Consider the following 10,012-nt stretch of genomic DNA (forward strand, 5'->3'; position numbering starts at 1 on the left):
CTCCTTGCAAGGAAGCAAAGAACTTGGGTGTATGGGTTGATCCCAGACTCTCCTTTGATAGTCACGTCCAGAAGCTAGCAGGGAAATGCTTTGGTGTACTGAAGACCTTAAACCGGACCCTGGACCTCCTTCCTTTAGAGGCCAGACGCACGATGACCCAAGCTCTAGTCACCTCCCGTATCGATTACGGTAATGTTCTACTCTTAGGGACTACCGAGAAGAACATCAGAAAGCTGCAGGTTCTCCAGAACACGGCAGCCCGGCTGGTCCTCCGGCTACCCAAAAGAGCTGCCTCCAAACCCGCCCTAGATGCCCTTCACTGGCTCCCTATAAAAAAGAGGATCCTGTTCAAAGCGCTCCTAATATGTTACAGGATAACCTCTCAGGTAGCCCCTGAATACCTGAAGGATCTTGCTATCCCCTATGTGCCCAACAGAGAATTGCGCTCTAAGGGTACCGGGCTTCTGAGTGCCCCCCGGATAAACAAAGCTAGAATGGGTGGGCGCTCCTTTCGTGCGCTGGCGGCTAAAAATTGGAACTCTCTGCCTCTGTACATCAGATTGGCAGAGACAGAGACCTTATTTAGGAGACTTTTAAAAACCCACCTCTTTACCCTATAGGTCTCTCACTTTCTCCTGCTACTCTCTCCACAGCGCGGGGACACGCCGGGATGGCGTCACCAGGCGCTTTATAAAATCCTTTATTATTATTATTATTACACCCAGGTATGCCTTTACTTACCCTAGGTAATCATACCCCACACCGTTTACGGTGTGGCAGTATGATTCCAACATGGTTGATACCAGACATGATAGGATTCGTTGCAGCCAGTTTTGAGATGGTCATCGCGTACTTATGCGGTGCCTCTCTATACAGTATATTGCTGCTTCACTTACAACCCGGGAGAATGGACTCCGTGGACTGTACAGGTGTCCTGCTCATGCCGGGGTACCCGCACACTTAGAACTAAGCACCCTGCCCTTCAGGATTGATAATGCCTGCTATAGGGGTGACTTATTGGTTTTATGTGCAGTGAGCCTAGATATAGGAAACCTGTATCTTTAGTATGTACTGCTAGCCCCAACTTACACACGCTGCAATGGCAGGCCTGTAGTTCCATTTTGAATGGTCTCTCATGGGTGGAATAATGAATGCTTCAGCCAAAAGGGGGACCTCTGGGGTACCTATTCCCTGGGTACCTTAGTACCATATATTAGGGACGGATAAGTACCTAAGTACTGAACACACCGATTTAAGGGAGAAAGCAGATAGACTGGGGTCCTGATTAGCAGGATCTGAGCAGTAAACTCAGTAACAGCTTAGCACCAGGCAAAAATGGGGATAACCATAAAAGCAGATCCTACTTTCCTACACGTTGTATTGGGCTTTGTCTCTGTGGAAGTTTGTACTCCCTCTCAGACAGCACACAGCGTAAACGTATAGACACTGTTGACTGATAAATCGGCATGGTGTGTATCACTTTCACCTACCGAATTAAGTGATTTCTATGGTCTTTTCTCTTTCGGTTGCATGAACCGGTGGTACTAAGTGTCATCTTTCAACCTTCCATGAAGTGGGGGGCGCTAGGTGATGGCCGGACTGTAGTGAGGCTCCCGCTGTACTCGGAGAAACACGCATCATAAACCCAATCCCGGCAGCATAACTTGGACCCCTGACATCACCGATCGAAGCAGGATACTGGGCTGCGTCTGTCCCCCGACTTTGACACCGATCGAACACAGCGGAGGGAAGCGACAGGCAGCGGTGTCTGGCGGCGAGGTGAGGGGAACATTGACTGGAGCGCCCGCGCGGCTGGGAACATCATGCGAGCCCGAGGAGGTAGGCCGTGCCACGAGGCAACCTGCGGCCTGGTGTGCCCATCGGGTGAAGTCGGAGCTGCTCGCTGAGGTTGGTGTTTCTCCCCTCCCCCCCCCCCCCCCCCCCCGTGGGGCACAGAGACCTACCCGCAAGCCCCGAAAGAACTGCCCAAGGTGCCGATTGCGAATTCAGCCCGAACCAGTAGGTGGAGCACGAAGCTAGCTGAGGCCTACTCTGCAAAGGAGGTGAGAAGTGCCGGCCGCTAGGCGTGTGGAGAGGGCCATAAAGCGAGGCAAGCTACCGCGAGTGGGTTGGGCATGACGAGTGGTGGCACGAAATAAGGACCTGCTACAGGCCCCTGGGACCGGACATCAGCAGTGCAGCTTTCCTATCTGTTCCAATTACCGGCAAGGGAGTTGTATGTTAGTTGCCACTAGAGCCACTACCACGGGCGGCATAGTGCCACGAGTGAAGCGGGCAGCACAAAGGGACGCAAAGGGCAGTGGCTCCCTACTGGCGACAGAGACTACTTAGTGGTGTGCCTCAAATTACGTCCTCGTGTTCGCATAGGACACCAAAAGCAATCTCACAACTGTAAGAGACGCAAACTGCTCTTTTGGGGATATAGGCGGCTGGCGACCCCTCCTCGCCCCCACACTCCTGTCCGTGTATGAACAACGGTTAATTGCTGGAGAGATAGCTACGCGAAGGGTCCTGCAGCTGGAACCCCCCCCCCCCCCCCCACCCCCCGGCTGGGGACGTTTGATGGACATAAACTACTGGTTGTTCTGCAAGGCGTTTGAGAGCGCAGGCTTTGGAAAACCTGTGCAAATCCCTGACCACAGACACCACTGATTTAAACGTCACGAAAAGCTCCACTACCACGCAGCCATGGGAAGAACGGAACCTAAACAAGCGAAATTATCGTTTGACACCCGCAAAACGCCCAGCTCCAGCTCGAGGGAACGTGTAGATGAGGACCCGCCGGAGACAAGAGATGAGGGGTGGAAAGAGCTTCTTGTAGGGATGCGGCAAAGCCTTTCCTCAATCGACACTAAAATGGACGCCATGAACAGCAGGCTAGAGTCGGTGGTGGCGAAACTCGACCAGCACGAGGAACGTTTTAGAGAAATGGAGCATAGAGTGTCCGAGTTGGAAGATGGTGCAACTGCCAACAAACAACATGCGCTTCAAATGGACAAGCTCCTGAAGGTAATTACTGACAAGAATGAAGAGTTGGAAGCTCGCTCCCGAAGGAATAACGTACGCATGCTGGGCCTTGCGGAGTCTACAAACACTGGGCGTTTGGAGAACTTCATGGAGCGCTTGTTAATAGAGCTGTTCTGTAAAGACGCCTTCTAGGCACACCTGGTCATTGAGAGGGCTCACAGATCCTGGTCAGCGCGTCCTCCCCCTGGGGCCCCTCCTCACCCGATCATAATGCGCTTTCTTAATTATAGATTACGTTACAGGGAAAATGGTCCCAGCGCAAACATATTGTACAAGCAAACAATCCTTTATACTAAATCTTAAGTCAAAGACAATAAAACGGCAATATGGAGAGGAATGTTATTTAATCACATTCTCTTATATACAATATTACACAATACGTTTTATGAATATGTACAATGTGCCCAGAGGAAAGGAAGGGGAGGTGGGTAGAGTGATTGTGAGGGTTGGGGATTAATTAACCCCTTCCACCCTGATGACGAGCTGGGCTCGTCATGGCGTAGCCTCCTCGCACGCTGATGACGAGCCCAGCTCGTCACGTAACATGCGTTTAAAAAAATCTCAGCGCAGGAGCGGAATTCCGCTAGCGCGCATGCGGTTAAGAAGGGTTTTTAAAGATCCAGTGAGGTCATAGAGTCCATCATTTGATATCACATATGCATTTATTGGCAAGAGCCACATTGGAGAATGATACAGATCCTAGGCCATATGTTAGAACACAATAAAAATAATCTGTTGTTCATGGATAGGTACAGGTGATCTAGTCGACGTTTCAACCCCTCTAGGATGTAGGTTTAGTTGCCACCTTACTACGGGGTCTTCCTCAGGACTGATGTTGGTGTTGGGGGTTGAAAGGGCACCTAGGGTTAAAGAAACACTAATTGAGCTAAGAGAATAATCACCTAATGTTACATAGGCGTAGAAATGTACCCATATTTACCAAGCGACCACTTGATTGTCGTGGTGTAGAATCAACAGGAAAACGTGGGCCTGTAGGCTCCTAATGCAAAGGGAGAGCTCGATGGCACCTGAAAAAATAATAAGGTGCCTCTGTGAGTGGCTCATCATAATTAGCCACCTGGGTCGAGGTTAAAAAAATCACACTTGTAGAAGAATTAATCAGTACTCGACTAAGCTGCTTGAATCAAACCTAGGTAGGGGTAACATCACGTATTAGGCATCACATATGTAAACAAACTGGGGGTTCCAAATGCCACCCAGGACTGGCCTCATTGTCCCTGAATAATGGCCTTTAAAAAAACACGAAACTAAAGTATTACAAAAAGCATTCTCACAGACGTTAGGAAGGCGCTGTAGTATTAAAGCACCCAACTATAAACACACCACAGGTGTCTAAACACACCGCTGAGAAAATACCTCTGTTTTGTTGCGGTTTAGTCTCCACTATTGAAAGGTAGAATCTAGAACAAGCATTTGCAATGCAATAGGTCTCGCATTAGGAAAGTTTGAGCTATTGGTCTTGTAAATGACAATTTTTTTATTTATGTGTTGGTTTTGAAAATAGCTAAATTAATAGCTTTGTCATTTACAATGCCAATAGTTATAACTTTCGCAAATGTGACAACTATAGCATTTGTAATGCAACATGTTTTGTATTTACGTGACTTAGATGTATTGATAATACACATAACAATGGCTTTTAATTTTTTTAAATAATTAATACTTAAATAAAAGTGATTGTAATTTATAATGGCAATAGCTTAAACTTTTGTAAATAACTTTTGTGAAGATTATGTTCAGTGTATTTCATTGTGACGAAAATCCAAGAACATAAGTGAAATATTAACATCTTTTTGTGACATTTATAATAAAGCTTGAAACATTGAGAGAACATATTTGAACGTTCAGTGATGCTGTTGTAGCGCATAGTGATGTTGTGGTGCCCCTGAGTGATGCTGTGGTGGCCCGGAGTGATGCTGTGGTGGCCTGGAGTGATGCTGTGGTGGCCCGGAGTGATGCTGTGGTGGCCCGGAGTGAGTGGAGGCCGTGAGTGATGCTGTGGAGGCCGTGAGTGATGCTGTGGAGGCCGTGAGTGATGTTGTGGAGGCTGTGAGTGATGCTGTGAAGGCCGTGAGTGATGCTGTGGAGGCCGTGAGTGATGCTGTGGAGGCCGTGAGTGATGCTGTGGAGGCCGTGAGTGATGCTGTGGAGGCCGTGAGTGATGCTGTGGAGGCCGTGAGTGATGCTGTGGAGGCCGTGAGTGATGCTGTGGAGGCCGTGAGTGATGCTGTGGAGGCCGTGAGTGATGCTGTGGAGGCCCTGAGTGATGCTGTGGAGGCCCTGAGTGATGCTGTGGTGGCGCATAATGATGCTGTGGTAGCGCATAGTGATGCTGTGGTGTTCCAGAGTGATGCTGTGGTGTTCCAGAGTGATGCTGTGGTGGTGCTGAGTGATGCTGTGGTGGTGCTGAGTGATGCTGTGGTGGTGCTGAGTGATGCTGTGGTGGTGCTGACTGATGCTGGGGTGGCGCTGAGTGATGCTGTGGTGGCGCTGAGTGATGCTGTGGTGGTGCTGAGTGGTGCTATGGTGGTGCTGAGTGATGCTGTGGTGGTGCTGAGTGATGCTGTGGTGGTGCTGAGTGATAATGTGGTGGTGCTGAGTGATAATGTGGTGGTGCTGAGTGATGCTGTGGTGGTGCTGAGTGATGCTGTGGTGGTGCTGAGTGATGCTGTGGTGGTGCTGAGATGCTGTGGTGGTGCTGAGTGATGCTGTGGTGGTGGTTCTGAGTGGTGCTGTGGTGGTGCTGAGTGATGCTGGGGTGGTGTTGAGTGATGCTGGGGTGGCGTTGAGTGGTGCTGTGGTGGTGCTGAGTAGTGCTGTGGTGGTGCTGAGTGATGCTGGGGTGGCGCTGAGTGATGCTGTGGTGGTGCTGGGGTGGTGCTGAGTGATGCTGGGGTGGCGCTGACTGATGCTGGGGTGGCGCTGACTGATGCTGGGGTGGCGCTGACTGATGCTGGGGTGGCGCTGAGTGGTGCTGGGGTGGCGCTGAGTGGTGCTGTGGTGGTGCTGAATGATGCTGTGGTGGCCCGGAGTGATGCTGTGGTGGCCCGGAGTGATGCTGTTGTGGCCCGGAGTGAGTGGAGGCCGTGAGTGATGCTGTGGAGGCCGTGAGTGATGCTGTGGAGGCCGTGAGTGATGCTGTGGAAGCCGTGAGTGATGCTGTGGAGGCTGTGAGTGATGCTGTGGAGGCCGTGAGTGATGCTGTGGAGGCCGTGAGTGATGCTGTGGAGGGCGTGAGTGATGCTGTGGAGGGCGTGAGTGATGCTGTGGAGGCCCTGAGTGATGCTGTGGAGGCCCTGAGTGATGCTGTGGTGGCGCATAATGATGCTGTGGTAGCGCATAGTGATGCTGTGGTGTTCCAGAGTGATGCTGTAGTGTTCCAGAGTGATGCTGTGGTGGTGCTGAGTGATGCTGTGGTGGTGCTGAGTGATGCTGTGGTGGTGCTGACTGATGCTGGGGTGGCGCTGACTGATGCTGGGGTGGCGCTGAGTGATGCTGGGGTGGCGCTGAGTGATGCTGTGGTGGTGCTGAGTGGTGCTATGGTGGTGCTGAGTGATGCTGTGGTGGTGCTGAGTGATAATGTGGTGGTGCTGAGTGATAATGTGGTGGTGCTGAGTGATAATGTGGTGGTGCTGAGTGATGCTGTGGTGGTGCTGAGTGATGCTGTGGTGGTGCTGAGAGATGCTGTGGTGGTGCTGAGTGATGCTGTGGTGGTGGTTCTGAGTGGTGCTGTGGTGGTGCTGAGTGATGCTGGGGTGGTGCTGATTGATGCTGTGGTGGTGCTGAGTGGTGCTGTGGTGGTGTTGAGTGATGCTGTGGTGGTGCTGAGGGATGCTGGGGTGGCGTTGAGTGGTGCTGTGGTGGTGCTGAGTAGTGCTGTGGTGGTGCTGAGTGATGCTGGGGTGGCGCTGAGTGATGCTGTGGTGGTGCTGTGGCGTTGCTGAGTGATGCTGGGGTGGTGCTGAGTGATGCTGGGGTGGCGCTGACTGATGCTGGGGTGGCGCTGAGTGGTGCTGTGCTATTGCTGAGTGTTGATAGTGAAGTGGCGTCTGTTAGGGCGGCGGTTTGGAGTGTGTCAGTGTGGTCACAGTTCATACTTGTGAACGTTTCTACTTTGTACATTGCTGCCAGCTTTGGCAGTGGATTGCAAATTAGAGCTAACAAGGGGAGAACAAGGAAACGATCATATAAATAATACCAAATAAACGCCTACATAATTTTAGCTTGAAGCATTTAGGCGGATTTACCAAAGTCTACATTTTAGAAAGTGTGCCTTCATGCGAAGCCAGTGTAGACTTAATGTGACCGGATACTAAACAAGAACAAGGTTTGTGCAAACCATTATAAGAAGTGCACACCTGCAACTAGCACACCACTAAAAAATAAAATAAGGCATCGAAAAACTGCTGTGCCACAATTGAACACGTGGAGACAATCTCAAATAAGCAGTTGTTGGAATGTTACAATGCGCTTTATCCCATATATTTTTAACAAGGAGATGCAAAGAAAATTCCAGATTTCAACATCCTCCAACATTACTTCTCATGAAGGCATGAAATATAAATGTACTAAAAAAGGCTGCATCGCTTTTACTGCTTCTTGCTCATAGTTGCACAGAGAGCAACTCAAGGGACTGTTGGCTCAAGTTACCCCAATAACAGCCTCATTGAAAATGAATGTCACAATGAGATGAGCCAGGACAAGCACTTTCATTTCAACATACATTTCCCAGAAGGCGGGTTAAAGCAGAGAAAGGAAACATGTCAGTCTCTTATGTGTGTGCCGAGATTAACATATTTGGTGAAAGGAAGAAATAAATTGGTTAGGGGACGGAGATTAAGCAATTCAACCTGACAACTATTTTGAGACAGTTTGAGAAAAAATATGCCAATGAACTTCCTTCTCGGAACCACCCGACTCCTTCACTTCAACCCCCCCCCCCCCCACACACACACACAACCATCAACAGCTGACATAATATCGGGTAAATGGCTGGGCAAATGAAACGGAAGCATAGAAACGGATGTAAGGACTGCCCGATAAAAGATTTAGGTGTGTAATTCAATATTCAATTACCACATTCAATAGTGAAAATAAATACGGATCCTTTTAAACACATTTCCTAGTAGTAGGGATTCGTCTCTATCAATGGATGGGAATGGCTGTATTTGCTTTGTGTTCACTGCAACACACACCTCTCGTCCCCACCTGCACACATCTCCGTTCAGTGAGCCCCCACAAAAACAGATTCAAGCAGCTATCATGTCAACTAGAGATAGCAAACAAAACACGGAATACAAATGAGATGGGAGGGAAACAAGAGAAACACCGAGCACGGCGTCAGTGTCGGCATTGCTGTGGGGGGGGGGTGGGAAGCGGGGATTAAATAAAGAAGCTCTCTGCATTGCTGTGGGTGGGGGGAGGGGTGGGCGGGGAGGCAGCAGCCTTTAATGTGCGAGCGAGTGGGAGGGAACGACCATATGGGGTGTGAATGAGAAGTGAGGCCAAGCGCGCGCTGGGGAAGCATCGTGCTTGAGTACCTCACATGCATTGGGGACAATCCTCGCTGGTTTCAAGAGTTTGTTTCGCCTACATTAGATCTCGACATCTGCAATGCGCAAGCGCATTGGCAGAGGTCGAGACCTAAAAAGGAGAGACGTATGGAAACTAATGGGCCGTCCGGGCTCGAGATAGTAATGGGGAATCATAATAAATCGCAATGAAACTCACCGATCCACTCTGGTCTTAACACCGAAGGCGCAGCCCGTGCCTTAGACTGGAAAAGGGTTTGAAAAAAGAAAGAAGGCTCGATCAGTACGAGGATTCTAGCATGTCTAACATACCGTAATAACATCTCGCTCAATGGTAGCAGTTCGAGGAGCTTACCGCGGGTGACGGTGATCTTTGCCGGAATGAATCCAAAGGGGATTCTTGCCGGTCACGTCGTCTTACTTAAAGGTGCGTGCACATGTAGCGGCAGCGGCCGCAGACGCTAGATGCTGGCGCACTGACCGGAACGATTTCAGAAAGCACACAGTAAAAAGACTAATGCTATTTTGGAGCTGAAATCTTGTGCTACATGTGCATTACATACTGGCACAGATATGTAGCCTTGATCCTCGTAAAATTATCATAGGTCAAAGGGAATAAAAATGAATAAAAATACCTAGAAGGGTTCTTAGTATTTAACACTGTTTGATACTCGAATATTCGACAAGAAGTGTATCACTAAGTGATATGTGGATACATTAGTAAAACACGATTGTAAACCCATTGAGGAACCCGGTATTGGTATGCGCATGCATGATCGTATCAAACATACAGGATTGCATTATGTTCACCAATAGGTCACATAATACATTACAAAGTTTATAATAATGGCTGACGATATATGTGGATTTGTAGCCGGTTTTGTATAAGTTAAATCGACAGGACTACATGGTCTCATTGGTCATCATTCCCACTTTCAATATGACAAAGAGCGATTTGTTAAGGCAGACAGATGGTCACATGGTACCATGAGGAGTTATTGCAATGAGAGATAAGTTGTTCCCAAATGTCATATACAAATGTACCATACAGAGAGAACATAAATCAAGTTATTCAGAAGTAGTACTTCTATATATACACAGATAGTAATCTTGATGCTTTGTACCTAGATTGGAGGCAAAATACATTGCAACAGGCAGCAATCTCAATTATAGAGACAAAGACACTGTCCTCTGCCTGGCGTGTGAAAAAAGAGAAGTGAGCTACGAAAACACTACTTTGGACGTCTACCCCGATTTCACCCAAGCTGTACAAGATGCCCGCCTCAAGTTCCTGGCTGTAAAGAAAAAACTGCAAGCAAAAGAAATACCGTATGCTATGCTCTACCCCGCCCAGCTGAGGATCACCCACCGAGGAAAACAGCACATCTTCAGCTCTCCTCAACAAGCAGAGG

This window comes from Lissotriton vulgaris, chromosome 8 (assembly GCF_964263255.1).
Source record: "Lissotriton vulgaris chromosome 8, aLisVul1.2, whole genome shotgun sequence".
In the NCBI taxonomy this organism is placed as follows: domain Eukaryota; kingdom Metazoa; phylum Chordata; class Amphibia; order Caudata; family Salamandridae; genus Lissotriton; species Lissotriton vulgaris.